Raw genomic sequence first — 14,894 nt, forward strand, 5'->3', positions numbered from 1 at the left:
TTACTGGAATTTATAAATAAAATTGGCATTAGCAAAGGACTTTGAGAACTGGCAGGATTTCATAGGAAGATATAGAGTAAAATCAATCAGAAAGGAACAGGTAAGTGAAAGCATTCAGATAGGAAAGCAGTGGAGTGCTTCCGTAGAAGTAAGTAATCCAAGCTGAGAGCACAATGTGGAGAGAAAAGTCAGTATGAGGATTTTAATACAAAATAGTGACATTAAAGAATATTCCAAAGGGAAATTACTTTTACTTAACTATGCAGAAAACAAATATTATTGGAAGCTTATAGATGTGTATGTGATATGATTCAAGGTACAGTAGGCATTCATGAATTGATCAAAACATTGAAAAAAACAGGAAGAATAAGAGGCAATAGTGCAGTAAGAAAAATAAGAATCTAACTTATGTCAGTGACTGAAGATGCAAGGGAAGAAACATGTTAATAGACATCAAGAAAATTAGATACATGAGACTTGGCAAAAAATTTTTAAAAAGTGAGAAAAATAAGTAAAGGTGATTTTGTACTTTAAGCCAGAATGTATCCATAACATCACCATTCTTGTACTATCAGGAGTGCATCATCTATGGCCCACACAAGTGCACACATGCATGTGTGTGCACGTGCACACACACACACACACAGTCCTCCCTGGAATCTCAGGATAACAAGGAAAAGACATAGGCAAGCCTGCTCAAAAGGAACTTTGGAAATTAAATAGCATCATAAGGCTTGATAAAGGAAGCAAACTGATACAGCATACCAAGCCCAGCTGTAGTTAATACACAGATCTCTGAAGCTTACATGATTCAGATCCTTCTTTCACAAAATCATTCTTAAGTGATGATTTCTTCTCTAAAATAACATACCTATCAGAATGGTTACATAAGAACTAGTGATAAAACCAAATATTGGTAATGACGCAGAGCAACTGGATTGCACATACATTGGTGGTAGGGATGAAAAATAATTCAGCCACTCTGGAAAATCATGATTTTTCTTAAAAAATCCAAACGAACAAGTGCTTTTCATACAATGCAACAATGCACTCTTATGACATTTATCCCTGAAAAGTGAAACCACATGTTCCCACAAAATTTAACATAAATATTCATAGCAGCTTTATTTATAATACCCCCAAACTGGAAACAGCTATCTCCTCTTCTGTGGGCACTGTATGGAGAGGTCTCTGGAGATTTCTTCTGATGCAAGCCATTATTTCAGGCTTTCCTATGGGAAGACTGTACTTTGGAGGATAATTTTGGGAAATAGTGTCATATATAGAAATACAAGATCTTAAGACTACTTGCGCTCAGATACTAGTTGGAAAGAATTCTTCACCCTAGCTGGTATGCCTGCTGCATCTAAAACCACAGGATTGAATTGGGCAGCCTTAGGGATGAAACTGAGGTAAGGGGCTATGAGTTTGAGTGTGTTCAATTTTCTTTTCAAAGATAATAATCTAAAATTTATTAATCAATTCTACCTTTATATTGTAATTTATTTCGTCAATCTCCTATTCTTCTATATTGTTAACATCCAATATTCTTTAGCACAATTTTCTCCTTCACCACCCCTTAAAGGTTGAACTGAATGTTTACTCCATTATTTTTTAGTTTTATTGGTATGAGAAGGATCACAACGAAAAAAATACTGTAAAATATTATGAGAATATTTTACATAGAGAGTGCATACTGCTTTTAATTGTGCTTACACGCAAAACAGAAGAATATTGATGCAGATGCAGAAGCAAAGGCATATTTCTTGTTTTGCTTATGATAAGAAAAGTGATGGTAGCAAATCAACCCAAAGTATAATGTCTTTATTTCTTGTTCTTAACAATCCTTGTGGCTGGTTGGGTGCCTCTTCTCAGAAGGATGGTTGAAAAAACCAGTCTCCTTCATTATCATAGCCATCTTCTAGATCAGCAATCCCCAACCTTTTTGGCACCAGGAACCAGTTTCGTGGAAGACAGTTTTTCCACCAATAGGAGCAGAGATGGTTTCAGAATGACTCGAGAGCATTCCATTTATTGTGCACTTTATTTCTATTATTATTACATTGCAATATATAATAAAATAATTACATAACTCCCCATAATGTAGTATCAGTGGGAGCCATGAGCTTGTTTTCCTGCAACTAGATGGTCCCATCTGGGAGTGATGGGAGACAGTGACAGATCATCAGGCATTAGACTGTCATAGGGAGTGTGCAACTGAGATCCCTTGCATGTGCAGTTCACTATAGGGTTTGTGCTCCTGAGAGAATCTAATGCCACCACTGATCTCACAGGAGGCAGAGCTCAGGTGGTAATGCAGGCGATGCGGAGTGGCTGTAAATACCGATAAAGCTTTGCTTGCTTGCCTGCTGCTAATGTCTTGTTGTGTGGCCAGGTTTCTAACAGATCATGGATCATTACTGGTCTGTGGCCTAGGCGTTGGGGACCGTGCTCTAGATTCTTGTGTGCCTGGACACATTTATCCTGTTGTTGATCGCCACTTTCCGAGGTAGTTATCACATCAAAGGCTTTGCATCCCTTTCTGCTAAGTCAGATTGTTGCTAGGCTACCTAAGAGAGGATCCCTTGGATTATCCAGAACACAGCAAGAAATAAAGCAAGCCAAAACATACCAATGATCAAAGTGTGTGTGTGTGTGTTTGTGTATATCCAATAATACTTACATTTAGCTTTTTCCCATGCCATTGAAACTAGCAATGAATGAAATGAGCATTCAAGTCAAGATAGCAAGGGAAGTATGTCTCTTTGATGAAGGGAAAATTATATGGATAAAACATAAAGTGTTACATTAAAAGACAGAATATACAGATAGAATGGAAAAAGGCTTTAAAGATTATGATTTTTGCAATAAAGTTTAATTGAGTACATAGTAATTCATGACTACTCCATTGATTAACACTGTTGGAAGTTGGGTCATCTTGCATTTCGCAGATCCTGTGGTTTTCCTGTGCATGATGCATGCCCCTCAGGGAACGGGTATCTTGCAAACAGACATTTAATCATGGATAGTCTTTAAATCCTCTACTTCAACATGTACTAGTTCCTGAAACTAATCTGCTACAGAGATGATTGCAGTTATGGCCATTCTCCTCTCCCCTTCACAAACAGTCTTTTTTTCCAACTTACAAAAGAAAGGCTTACCTCTCACAAATCATAAATGTTAGTAGAGTGTAAAAACCTCTGGGAATCCAAACAAATTTATAGTTCAAGAACTGGTGTCAGGAGAGCCTTATTGAATAAAGAAATGGCATTAATAAAAACTGTCTTATAAACATTCCTGTTAAAAGCAACTCACAGCATCAGACAATGAACATTTTAGTCCATTTAAATAATGTTCCAAGGTTACTCTGATTCTAGAACTGGGTGAAATGAGTGATAATATTTTATTTAGTGAAATTGCCTCTTCTATTGACATAGTTACTGGAAGACAAGTCCTGAGAGAACAAGCAAAGGAGACATGCAGAGAAACCCTGCAGTCAGCCGTGCTGGCGTTCATCTAAGCTCACAGCCAGGCATCCAATTCACGTTCTACCTCAGAATTAGGGCATTCAGGAATTGTAAAAACTATGTTGAGAAGTATCAGTCTGCCAAGAAGTTTTCCTCTCTGCAGCTCAGTAATGAGAAAAAGCTTGGAGAATACATTCGTTCAACCCATGATTAAGTCTGTGTTGCAACTGCGTATTTTTCATGATTTAAAAGGAGGTGAAACTTCCAATAAGTTAATGTTGCAATTTTGAAAAATAAGGTATATGAGCCAGTTTTAAGTAATTATTTCATAGTTTCTAGAACAGTTATTCAAATGTTAGAAGGAAAATTCCCATTAACATTTACAAAAAATATATTGTATAGTGGAAAATCTTACCCATTGATTTACTTGGATCTAAGCCTTCTGCTCACTCTCTCTCATTAGTTACTTCTCTCCTGGTTATTTAATTACCATAATAAGTGCAATATTGTGGCCTGCATTCTAAATAAAGCATTTGTATGTTTATCTTTTGTAAGCTTCATTTATTAGATGCTCAACATATTTTTTTCCTCACGCTTTTAATTTTCAGTGAAGTCTTTCTAATTCTAGCAGTAAGCAATCTTTATTCACAATGTAAATGAACTAATTGAAAAGAATAAACATCTAATTGGGATGAAGTTTCAGTAAAAATTTTCTTTTGCTTAATGATTATTTTTTAAGTATAAAATACTTTTGTGTTTACTTTTTCAATTCTATAATAATAATAGTAAGTCCAGAAAAGACTAGAAAAATATTTCCCTTCTTATTAGAAGATTAGAAAGTTAGAACTTTATGGTCACAGGAGATAAATAAAATGCAATTCAAGTAATGTGTTTTATTTTTATAGAGAGATATGATGCAGTAGCAAACATAGAAAGAAAATACAAGTTCAAGGTATAAAAAGAAAAATGTTACTTTTTAACTGTTAAACATGACTGTTCACATATTTTTAAAGTATCTATTGTCTTAGTCTTTTCTTCTAGTACCTTCTAATCTCTCAATATCTAAATAGTGGTGTATCAAACATTTAACCCCTAGATTGCTTCACTCTTCAGTCTTCACAAATTCATTGTGGCCTCATCTAGTATAAATGTTAAAAATACCATAAAACATAAACATATGAACTTATGTCTCCAGCCTGAACCTCGTCTGTACTCCGCATTTATTTACACAACTTGCTATGCAACAGACATCCCAGTAACTTGGAAGTCTAACACATAAAACTTAACATGTCCCAAACTGAGTATACTAAACATCTTATCCTGCCCCAGATTTCCCCCCATTTTGCCCATAATATGAACTTAATTCTTCCAGGAACTCAAGCCAAAATACTTGGGGTAATCTTTGAGTTATTTCTTTTTGTCACAGTCTAAATCCAAACTATTAGAATGCCTTATTGACTCTGCTTTGAAATATATTTAAATTTCAAACCTTTCCAACAACTTTTCCACTATGACCATAGTCATAGCTAGCACCCCGATTCAAGTAACACACAATTTTACTATATTGTAATTTGTCCTGATTGACCTCCTTGCATCTGCCTTACCTTCCTATAGTCTAGTTTCAGCAGAGTGGCCAAAGCAACCCTTTTACAGTATAAGTTGACTTATGTTCCTCTGTTCTAGTCCTTTTAATGATATCTCCAAATATTTGAAGTGAAATCCCTTAAGGTAACCAACAAATATTGCAGATATTCTAAAATCTAATATAGAGTAATATTAAAATTAGAAAAATTAACTGGGCTGGGCACGGTGGCTCATGCCTGTAATCCCAGCACTTTGGGAGGCTGAGGCTGGCAGATCATCTGAGGTTGGGAGTTCGAGACCAGCCTGGCCAACATGGTGAAACCCCGTCTCTACTAAAAATACAAAAATTAGCCTGGTGTGGTTGCCAGTGCCTGTAATCCCAGCTACTCAGGAGGCTGAGGCAGGAGAATCACTTGAACCCAAGAGGCAGAAGTTGCAGTGAGCAGAGACTGTACCTTTGCACTCCAGCCGGGGCAACAAAAGCGAAACTCTGTCTCAAAAAAAAGAAAAATGAACTGGACCCTGTTTCTTTTCTGACCGCATCTCCTGCAACTCTCACTCTTATTCTCTCTTGTGATTCTTCTTTGCTATTCCTCAGTTGTGTCAGGAATGTGGCTCCCTCAGGGAATATGAATTTACCATTCCTACTGCTCCTAAATATTCCCATCTTCCAACCTCATTTCTTACTGGTCTGTGTTATTTGACCAAAAGCCAAGGTTTTATAACAAGGAGATCCTAAGTAATTATGTTAAATGAAATAGGCATTTATATCTGCCTGTGTACATTCTTTCAGTCTAGGCTCATGTAGTGACTTTGCTCCACATGGTTTTTGATGGCTCTGTCTTCCATTTTAATTATCTTCCTTCCCTTTGAGCACTGTTGCCATCTGCATGAATGGATATGAATAAAAAGAAAAGTCTAGGTCAAAGGTATTTCCTTTAAAATAAATTAGAGTTAAATTTTCACATATTGCTTCTACGTATATTTCATTGCAAACAGTTGCATAGTGTTACCAGGGTAGTTAGAAAAGGTAGCCTGTAGTTGGACAACCATGTGTGCAGAAATGAGGGGAAAATGAGTACAGAGAGCAGGTAACAAGGAGCTGCCTGCAACAGGATCTTCATTTAAATGGTACCTTTGGGGTGAGGCTTTCTTTGACGATCCTATTTAAAATTAACACTTTTCCCTTACTCTTCCAATTCGTTTGTCATTGTCTGCTTACTTCCACAAGAATATAAGCTATGTGAAGGCAGTGATTTTGTGATTGCAGAATCTCCTATGTGTCCAAAATGAATGCAAATAGGTGATCAGAGTAGATAAATAATTTTTCAATAAATTAGAAAAAAAATCAAAGTATTACCTCAAAAAAAGTTCAGTACCCAAAAATTTTACACTGTTTTCTATTAATACCAGATCATACTTATCTTAATGGAATTATGCTAGAGTTTCAAAAATTTGAAATTTAATAAAGTAAAAAAATGCGTGGTTACAAACTTGAAGATAACACAACTTCTACCATAGGCTATTTAATGAATAACAGGCACATAAGCACACTCCTAAAAAACTAAGAGGAGAGAACCACTTATTCAGTGGGAAGAAAGTACCTTGAATCCTCTTCACTTTCCCAGTAATGTGGGATGTGGGGTCCTGCTGAGGGTGAGAGGGCAATCTGACTGCAGAGTGAGGAGATGTATGAACCAGATTAAGTCTAAAAAAATGTGGAGAGGAGGACTCAGTAGATTTTCTGGCAGCATCAACTTTGAATATAGAACTTTGAATATAGATACATGATTCCTAGTATCTCCTCTGAAATATCAAAATTTGGATGATTCTTGTATCACTTTTGACTTGGCCTGATTGTACAAGCTAACGTACCACCTTCTGAAGAGGTGAGCAGCTTGTGAATTCGTGCCAGATGAATGTGATTAATTACAAACTGGTTCAAGGGCAAGAGTGTGGGTACAAACTTAACATACAATTCAGAGCACTTACCCATGCTCATTTATGAGCATTTTCTGTTACAGTTAGAATTCTGGTATTAGCCTCATTTTTAATAATACAGGAATTTTTTTGGTCAGATAATTTAACATACTTGTCTTAAAAAGGCAAATTTTACCATTTTACAGTGTAACGTTTTAAGTACAAAAGTAACTATTAATAATTAAATAACTTTAATCAATATTGTAATCAAAACAAAATGAATGAATTATAAACTTAGAATGGCAGAAGCAAATCTACAACAATATCCATACTTTTTCATATAGGAGTAATTGTTTTTAATATCTAAAATCTTAAATGATTTTGACCCTTCCCTAACCCTTTCACTATTTTTTTAAAAAATAATGATTTTCCAGCTATTACTTTTTTTCTTCAGTTTAGCACTATGAATGGGATTATAAATACAGTGATATGGTAAAATAATGAATAAAGCATGAAACATCAAAGAATAGTTTTTGTAGCCCATTTGACAGTTATACACAATTCCATTTTAGCTGGGCAATGCTGCTGGGAAATACTTTAGGATATTTCCACAAATCAGATGTTTAAGCTAAAAGGAACAAAATAAAAATATGAAATAAAGATGGTGATGATAACAATGTTAATCATCATCATTATTTCCCAGTAAGCATTTGAAAATAATTTTAAATCTAATATGTCCCCTTCCTCATGTTTGTATGCATCATACACAGAAGCCTGCATGCAATGAAGATAGAAAACACATACTGTGCAAGGAAGTCCATTCTAGCTTAATGTTTCTAAAATTTGGCTATGAGTGCAAATCTTGTAGGGAAGTTTTCTTTGTTGCATATTTTAATATTGGCTCCAGAGCCCTCTTTCAGATATTTTGAGTCAGTGAGCTTAAGAAGGAGCTGGGAAATAAATATCTATAAAAACTTCTGAGAAGACTCAAAGTTGGATAGTCAGTTTTGGAAACCACTAACTTAGGACCACCTCTTCTGTAGTCTGCAACTAAATCTCCTGTAAGTGTTTTATTCTGAACATAAATAAAAGCATGATCAATCACGCAGTATTATTTGAATATAAACAACATGTAATGCGAGTCCATGGCCTCAACTCTAGGACTTAAGGTCACTAACTTGTACAAGAATTACTTTTATTGTGATACAATACTACCACATATGACATACAATACTACTACTACAAAAATACTACATTATTTGATTAGTTGTATTGATGGTTACTGCTTGCTGCCTCAAGAACTGTCCAAATTACTTCAGAACCTACAAATCACCTGCCATCCCAAACATCTTTCCCTGATTGCTGCTAATCTAAATCATACAGTAAGATGTCAAGGGAGTCAACATGTGCCATATTTAGAATTTCTCATCGGTGTTGAATATTTTCTCGGTGGCAATTGATAGTCACAACTCCAGATAACTGTTTTGTGTATTATGCTGATATGTAAATCGCATTTTAATAGTTGCATAAAATTTATATTATTTTGAAGCATTCAGTATTTTGACAATATCTAGGTGATTCTGGAAATGGAAACATGTATTTATTTTAATCATATCAGAAAAAAGGCAGTCAAATATCTTCTGCATCATACTGAAAACAAAGAAATTATTAAAGGTTTCTCCTTTAAATACATTTTACCATTTTGAAAACATAATTAATCTTCTTCTCTATGTGTTTTACCTCAAAATTCTTTCAATATTTTCATTAATAGTTTATGCATACAGTTTGGGTTTTTTTAAATACATACATTATCTTGTACATATGTAGCTTATACATACATTGTCCAGCTTTTGCATATTAATTCTAAGAATCATATAGACTGGCCCACAAAATATTTAAAATATCTTTAAAGATTCAATATATTTTAACAAAATATTTTATGTTTGTTATTCAGAGTATGTATGCATATGCTAATGTCATTAAAGTAAGCCTTGATTGAAAATGTACTTGCTGTTTAGTTAGTGGAATAAAAATCCCAAGACATCTGATTTTACTATTGTGAAATTAGAAACAAGGAGTATTGATTTCATTTCAACACATTCAAATAAGCCTTACTTACTTTTATAAAATGCCACCCACTAAACTATTGTCAGGCAGCGAACTGTTCTGGAAGAAGAAAACAATACATATATACATATACATATATATATGTGTGTGGTGTGTATACTTAGATAAAATATTTTTCTTTCTTAAATTTATTTTATTCCTGTACAGAACTTTTTTTTTACTTTTGTAAGTTGCCAGTGTTTCTTGAAAACAGCATACGTTTAGATCCTGATTGTTATCCATTCCACCAATCTACCTCTTTAACCAGAGCATTTAATCCATTTACATTCAAAGTTAATATTGATTTGTGAGGTTCTTTTCTTGTCATAATGTTGTTACCTAGTTGCTTTGTAGTTTCAATTGTGTAATTGTTTAATGAGTCCTGTGAATTTCATACTTTTTTGTGTTTATATGATGATTAGTACTGACCTTTTATTTTCATATTTAGAGTTCCCTTGAGCATTTCTTCTAGTTCAGGTCTCATGATGATGAATTCCTTTAGTGTTTGCTTATCTAGAAAATACTTTATTTCTCCTTCATTTATGATGCTTAGTTAAACTGTATACAAAATTCTGCATTGAGAGTTTTTTTCTTTAAGAGTTCTGAAAATAGGACCACCATCACTTCTGGCTGGTAAGGATACCGCTTAATAGTCCTCTGTTAGTTTAATATGATTTTCTTTATAGATGATTAGACATTTTGGCTGATTTTGGAATTTTTTCCTTGAGGGTGACTTAATTAGTCTAATGACAAGAATCTTGGTGACGATTCTTCTTGCAAGGTATCTTCCTTGAGTTCTCTGACACTCTTGTTTCTTTAAGTCTAAATCTCTAGAAAGCCTAGGAAAGTTTTCCTCAATTATCTCCTCAAATAGATTTTTTCTAACTTTTTACTCATTTTTCTCCCTTAGGAATATGTACAACTTGCAGGTTTGTATGTTTTAAATATTCCCATAATCCTCAAAGCATTTGTTCGTTTTTTAAAAATTTATCTAACTGGTCAGACACTTATAGACTAAAGGCTAAGTGGTGTAAAAGATATTCCACTTAAACAGAAACAGACAGTGAACAGGAGTAGCTATACTTCTATCAGAAAAAAAAAACGGCTTTGAAATAATGATAGTAAAAAAAGATAAGTTCATTATATAATGATAAACAGATAAATTCAAAAAGAAAATATAACAGCCCTCAATATATATTCACTCAACACGAAAGCACCTAGATTCATAAAATAAATACTGCTAGAATTAAGAAAAAGAGATAAACAGCAAAACAGTAATAGTAGGGGACTTCAACATCCCACCCACAGCACTAGACAGATCATTGAGACAGAAAGTGAACATAGAAACACTATACTTAAGTTGAACTCTAGAGCAAATGGACTTAACAGACATTGACAGAACATTCTACCCAACTACCACAGAATATGCATTTGTCTCATCAGTGAATGAAGCATTTTCTAAGATAGACAATATTTTAGGCCACAAATAAGTCTCAATAATTTTTTTTTTTTGATGGAGTCTCACTCTGTTGCCAGGCTGGAGTGCAGTAGCTGCAGTGGCTCAATCTCCGCTCACTGCAACCTCCACTTCCCAGGTTCAAGCGATTCTCCTGCCTCAGCCTCCCAAGTAGCTGGGGTTATAGGCGCCCACCACCATGCCCAGCTAATTTCTGTATTTTTAGTAGAGATGGGATTTCACCATGTTTGCCAGGATGGTCTCGAACTCCTGACGTCATGTTGCACCCGCCTCTGCCTCCCAAAGTGTTGGGATTACAGGCGTGAGCCACCGCGCCTGGCCAAGTCTTAATAAATTTTTAAAAAAATCAAATCATATAAAGTATCTTCTAGGACCACAGTAGGATAAAAATAAAAATAAATTCCAAGATGAAGTAAGAAACTATAAAAATTTATGGAAATGATATAATCTACTCCTGAATGATCCTTGGGTTAATGGCAAAATTAAAATGGAAACTAAAAAAATTATATTTTATAATTTTATATTTTAATGTAATTTTATGTTTTTTTATAATTTTGTTCATTTTTGAAATGAATAAAGATAGAGACACAGCACCAGTCCTCTGAGATATAGCAAAAGCAGTGCTGAGAGGGAAGTTAATAGCATTAAATGCCTATGTCAAAAAGATAGATGTAAAATTGACAACCTAATGTCACATCCCAAGGAACTTGAAAAATAAGAACAAACCAAACGCAAAGCTAGCAGAAGAAAAGAAATAACAAAGATCAGAGCAAAACTAAATACATTTGTGACAAAGAAAATGATACAAAGAACCAATGAAATGAAAAGTTGGTTATCTGAAAAGATCAACAAAATTGATAGACCACTAGCTAGATTAACCAAGAAAAGATTCAGGTAAGCCCAGAAATTAAAAGCAAACATTACAATTGACATGACAGAAATACGAAAGATTAGCAGAGACTTCTATGAATCTCTATACTCACAAACTAGAAAACCTAGAGGAAGTGTATAAATTTCTGGAGCCATACAACCTCCCAAGATTTAATCAGGAGGAAATAGAAATTCTTAAGAGACTAATAACAAGTAGTCAGATTTAATCAGTAATAATAATGAAAAAAAATCCCTCCAAAAAGCAACCCAGAACATGCAGGATTCAGAGTCAAATTCTACCAGCTGTATAAAGACAAACTGGTACCAATTCTACTGAAACTAATCCAAAAAGTTGAGGAGAAATAAATCTTCCTAACTCATCCTATGAAGTCAGCATCAATCTCATACCAAAGCCAGGCAAAGACATAACAAAAAAAGGAAACAAATATTCTCAACAAAATACTAACAAACCAAACCCAATAATAGCACATCAAAAGATAATATGCCATGATTAAGCAGGTTTTATTTCAGGGATTCAAGGATTGCTTAACATACACAAATCAATAAATGTGATTTACCACATAAACACAATTAAAAATGAAAACGTTATGATCCTCTCAATAGATGCAGAAAAAGCATTTGACAAAATTTAACAACTCTTTATGATAAAAATTCTCAACAAATTAGACATAGGAGAAACATATCCTAAGGTCATAAAAGTCATATCTGACAAACTCACAGCCAACATCACACTGAATGGGGAATAGTTGAAAGTATTACCCCTGAGAACTGGAATAAGACAATGATTCCCACTTTCAACACTCCTATTCAATGTAGTACTGGAAGTCCTCTCCAGAACAATCTAGCAAGAGAAAGAAATAAAAGCCATCCAAATTGGGAGAGAGGAAGTCAAATTATTGTTGTTTCCTTATATGCTCTTATACCTAGAAAACCCTAAAGATTCCTCAGAAGTCTCCTATATTTGATAAGTGAATTTAGTAAAATTTTGGCATACAAAAATCAATGTACAAAAATCAGTAGCATTTGATCAATAATGATCAAGATGAGAATCAGATCAAGAACTGAATCCCATTTACAATAGCTACCAAAACAAAACAATACAAAACCCTAGGAACACATTTAACCAAGGAGTTGAGAGATCTCTACAAGGAATGCTATAACCCCCATACTCATAGATTGGAAGAATTAGCATCATTACAATACCATACTGCCCAAAGCAATCTAAAGATTCAATTCAGTTTCTATGAAAATACAAATGTCATATTTTTTTACATAACTAGAAAAACAATCCTAAAATACACATGGAACAAAAACAGAAAAAGCACAGATAGCCAAAGCAATTCTAAGCAAAGAGAACAAAGCTCGAGACATCACATTACCGAACTTCAAATTATGCTACAAGGTGATAGTAACCAAAACTGCATGGTAATGGTATAAAAATAGACATATATATCAATGGATATCAACAGATAATCCAGAAATAAAGTCACATACCTACAACCAACTGATCTCCAAAAAAGTTGACCAAAAAAAAAAAAAAACATAAGGAAAGGACACTCTATTGAATAAATAGTGCTGGGAAAATTGGATGGCTATATTCAGAAGAATAAAATTGGACCCATATCTCTCACCATATACCAAAATTTATGCAAGATAGATTAAAGTCTTAAATGTAAGTCCTAAAACTATAAAAACTCATAGAAAAAAAAACTAAGAAAAACTCTTCTGTACATTGGCCTTAGCAAAGAATTTATGATTAAGAATACAAAAGCAAATGCAACAGCAATAAAAAAAAATAGGCAAATCAGACTTTGTTAAATTAGAAACTTCTGCACAGCAAAAGAAATAACCAACAGAGTAAACAGACAATCTACATTGCAAACTATGCATTTGGCAAAGGACTAATAGAATCTTCAAGGAACTTAACTCAATGAGAGAAAAAAATAACCCTATTAAAAAGTGGGCAAAGGACATGAACGCTTTTCAAAAGGAGACATACAAGCAGCCAACAAACATAAAAAAATTGCTAAACATCACAAATCATAGAGAAATGCAAATTAAAACCACAATGAGATACAGTCTTACAACACTCAGAATGGAAAAGTCAAAAACAACACATGTTGAGAATACAAAAAGACAAAAAAAGAATGCTTATACTGCTGGTGGAAATGTACATTACTACAATCTCTATGGAAAGCAGTATGGAGATTTCTCAAATAATTGAGAATAGAACTACCATTCAAACCAGTAATTCCACTAGTGGGTATCCATCCAAAGGAAAAGAAAGCATTATCTATATCTATATCTATATCTATTTTTATATATAAATATATATTATATATATTTTATATATATTATATGTATTTTATATATATATATAGTGCACTCATATGTTTATTGCAGCATTGTTTGCAATAGCAGAGATATGGAATCAACCCAAGTGTTCATCATGACTGAATAAAGAAAATGTGGGGTGTGTGTCTCTGTGTGTGTGTGTGTCCATATGTGTGTATATACATATATATACACACATATATATATACATATATACACATATATACATATATATGTGTATATAATATATATACACATATATGTGTATATAATATATATATATATACACACACACTTCTTAGCCATTAGAAAAGAATGAAATCATGTATTTTGCAGCAATATGGGTAGAAGTGGAGGACATTATATTAAGTAAATTAAGTCAGAAACAGAGTGTCATATACCACATAGTCTCACTTATAAGTGGGAGTTAAATAATTTGTAGATATGGACATAGACAGTGAAATAATAGACATTGGAATCTCAGAAAAGTGAGTGGGGGGAAGGAGGGTGAGCGATGAGAAATTACCCAATGAATATGATGTATACTATTCGGGTGATGGTTCTACTAAAAGCTCAGACTTCAGCACTACACAGTATATTCATGTTAGAAACATGTACTTGTATCTCCTTCAATTTGTAAAATTTTTTTTTAAAAGTACTAATGTTATGAAGTCTGCATGTTTTATCAGAAAATACAGCAATAAAAATAGAAAGTTTGTCTGTATTCATTGTCTCCAACAACCCTTTGCTCCAAATTGTAATTTTGAAAAATTTATAACCTATGAAGATTGAAGAAATGTAAACATGTATAAACTGATAAAAGAAAATTTGATTTTACTGAGAGTACTAAGGGATATTCCTTTTTTTTTTTTTTGAGACGGAGTTTCGCTCTTGTTGCCCAAGCTGGAGTGCAGTGGCGCCATCTCGGCTCACGGCAACCTCCGCCTCCTGGGTTCAAGCGATTCTCCTACCTCAGCCTCCCGAGTAGCTGGGACTACAGGCACATGCCACCACGCCCGGCTAATTTTTTTGTATTTTTAGTAGAGATGGGGTTTCTCCATGTTGGTCAGGCTGGTCTTGAACTCCCAACGTCAGGTGATCCACCCACCTGGGCC

The 14,894-nt window shown here is 34.0% G+C and overlaps 1 long non-coding RNA gene across 1 annotated transcript in view; it reads right to left on the reverse strand.

The window, feature by feature from the left end:
- Nucleotides 1–2,859: 2,859 nt before the first annotated feature.
- The window catches only part of LOC129528186 (uncharacterized), a 94,384-nt gene continuing 82,349 nt past the window's right edge, over nt 2,860–14,894 (reverse strand). The window contains exons 2-5 of the long non-coding RNA XR_008673412.2: nt 6,187–6,327; nt 5,691–5,937; nt 3,162–3,248; nt 2,860–3,000 (exon numbers count right to left, since the gene is read on the reverse strand). This is a non-coding gene — a long non-coding RNA (uncharacterized lncRNA). The remainder of the gene's footprint in view (nt 3,001–3,161; nt 3,249–5,690; nt 5,938–6,186; nt 6,328–14,894) is intronic.

The sequence above is a fragment of the Gorilla gorilla genome, chromosome 17 (genome assembly GCF_029281585.2).
Source record: "Gorilla gorilla gorilla isolate KB3781 chromosome 17, NHGRI_mGorGor1-v2.1_pri, whole genome shotgun sequence".
NCBI lineage: Eukaryota > Metazoa > Chordata > Mammalia > Primates > Hominidae > Gorilla > Gorilla gorilla.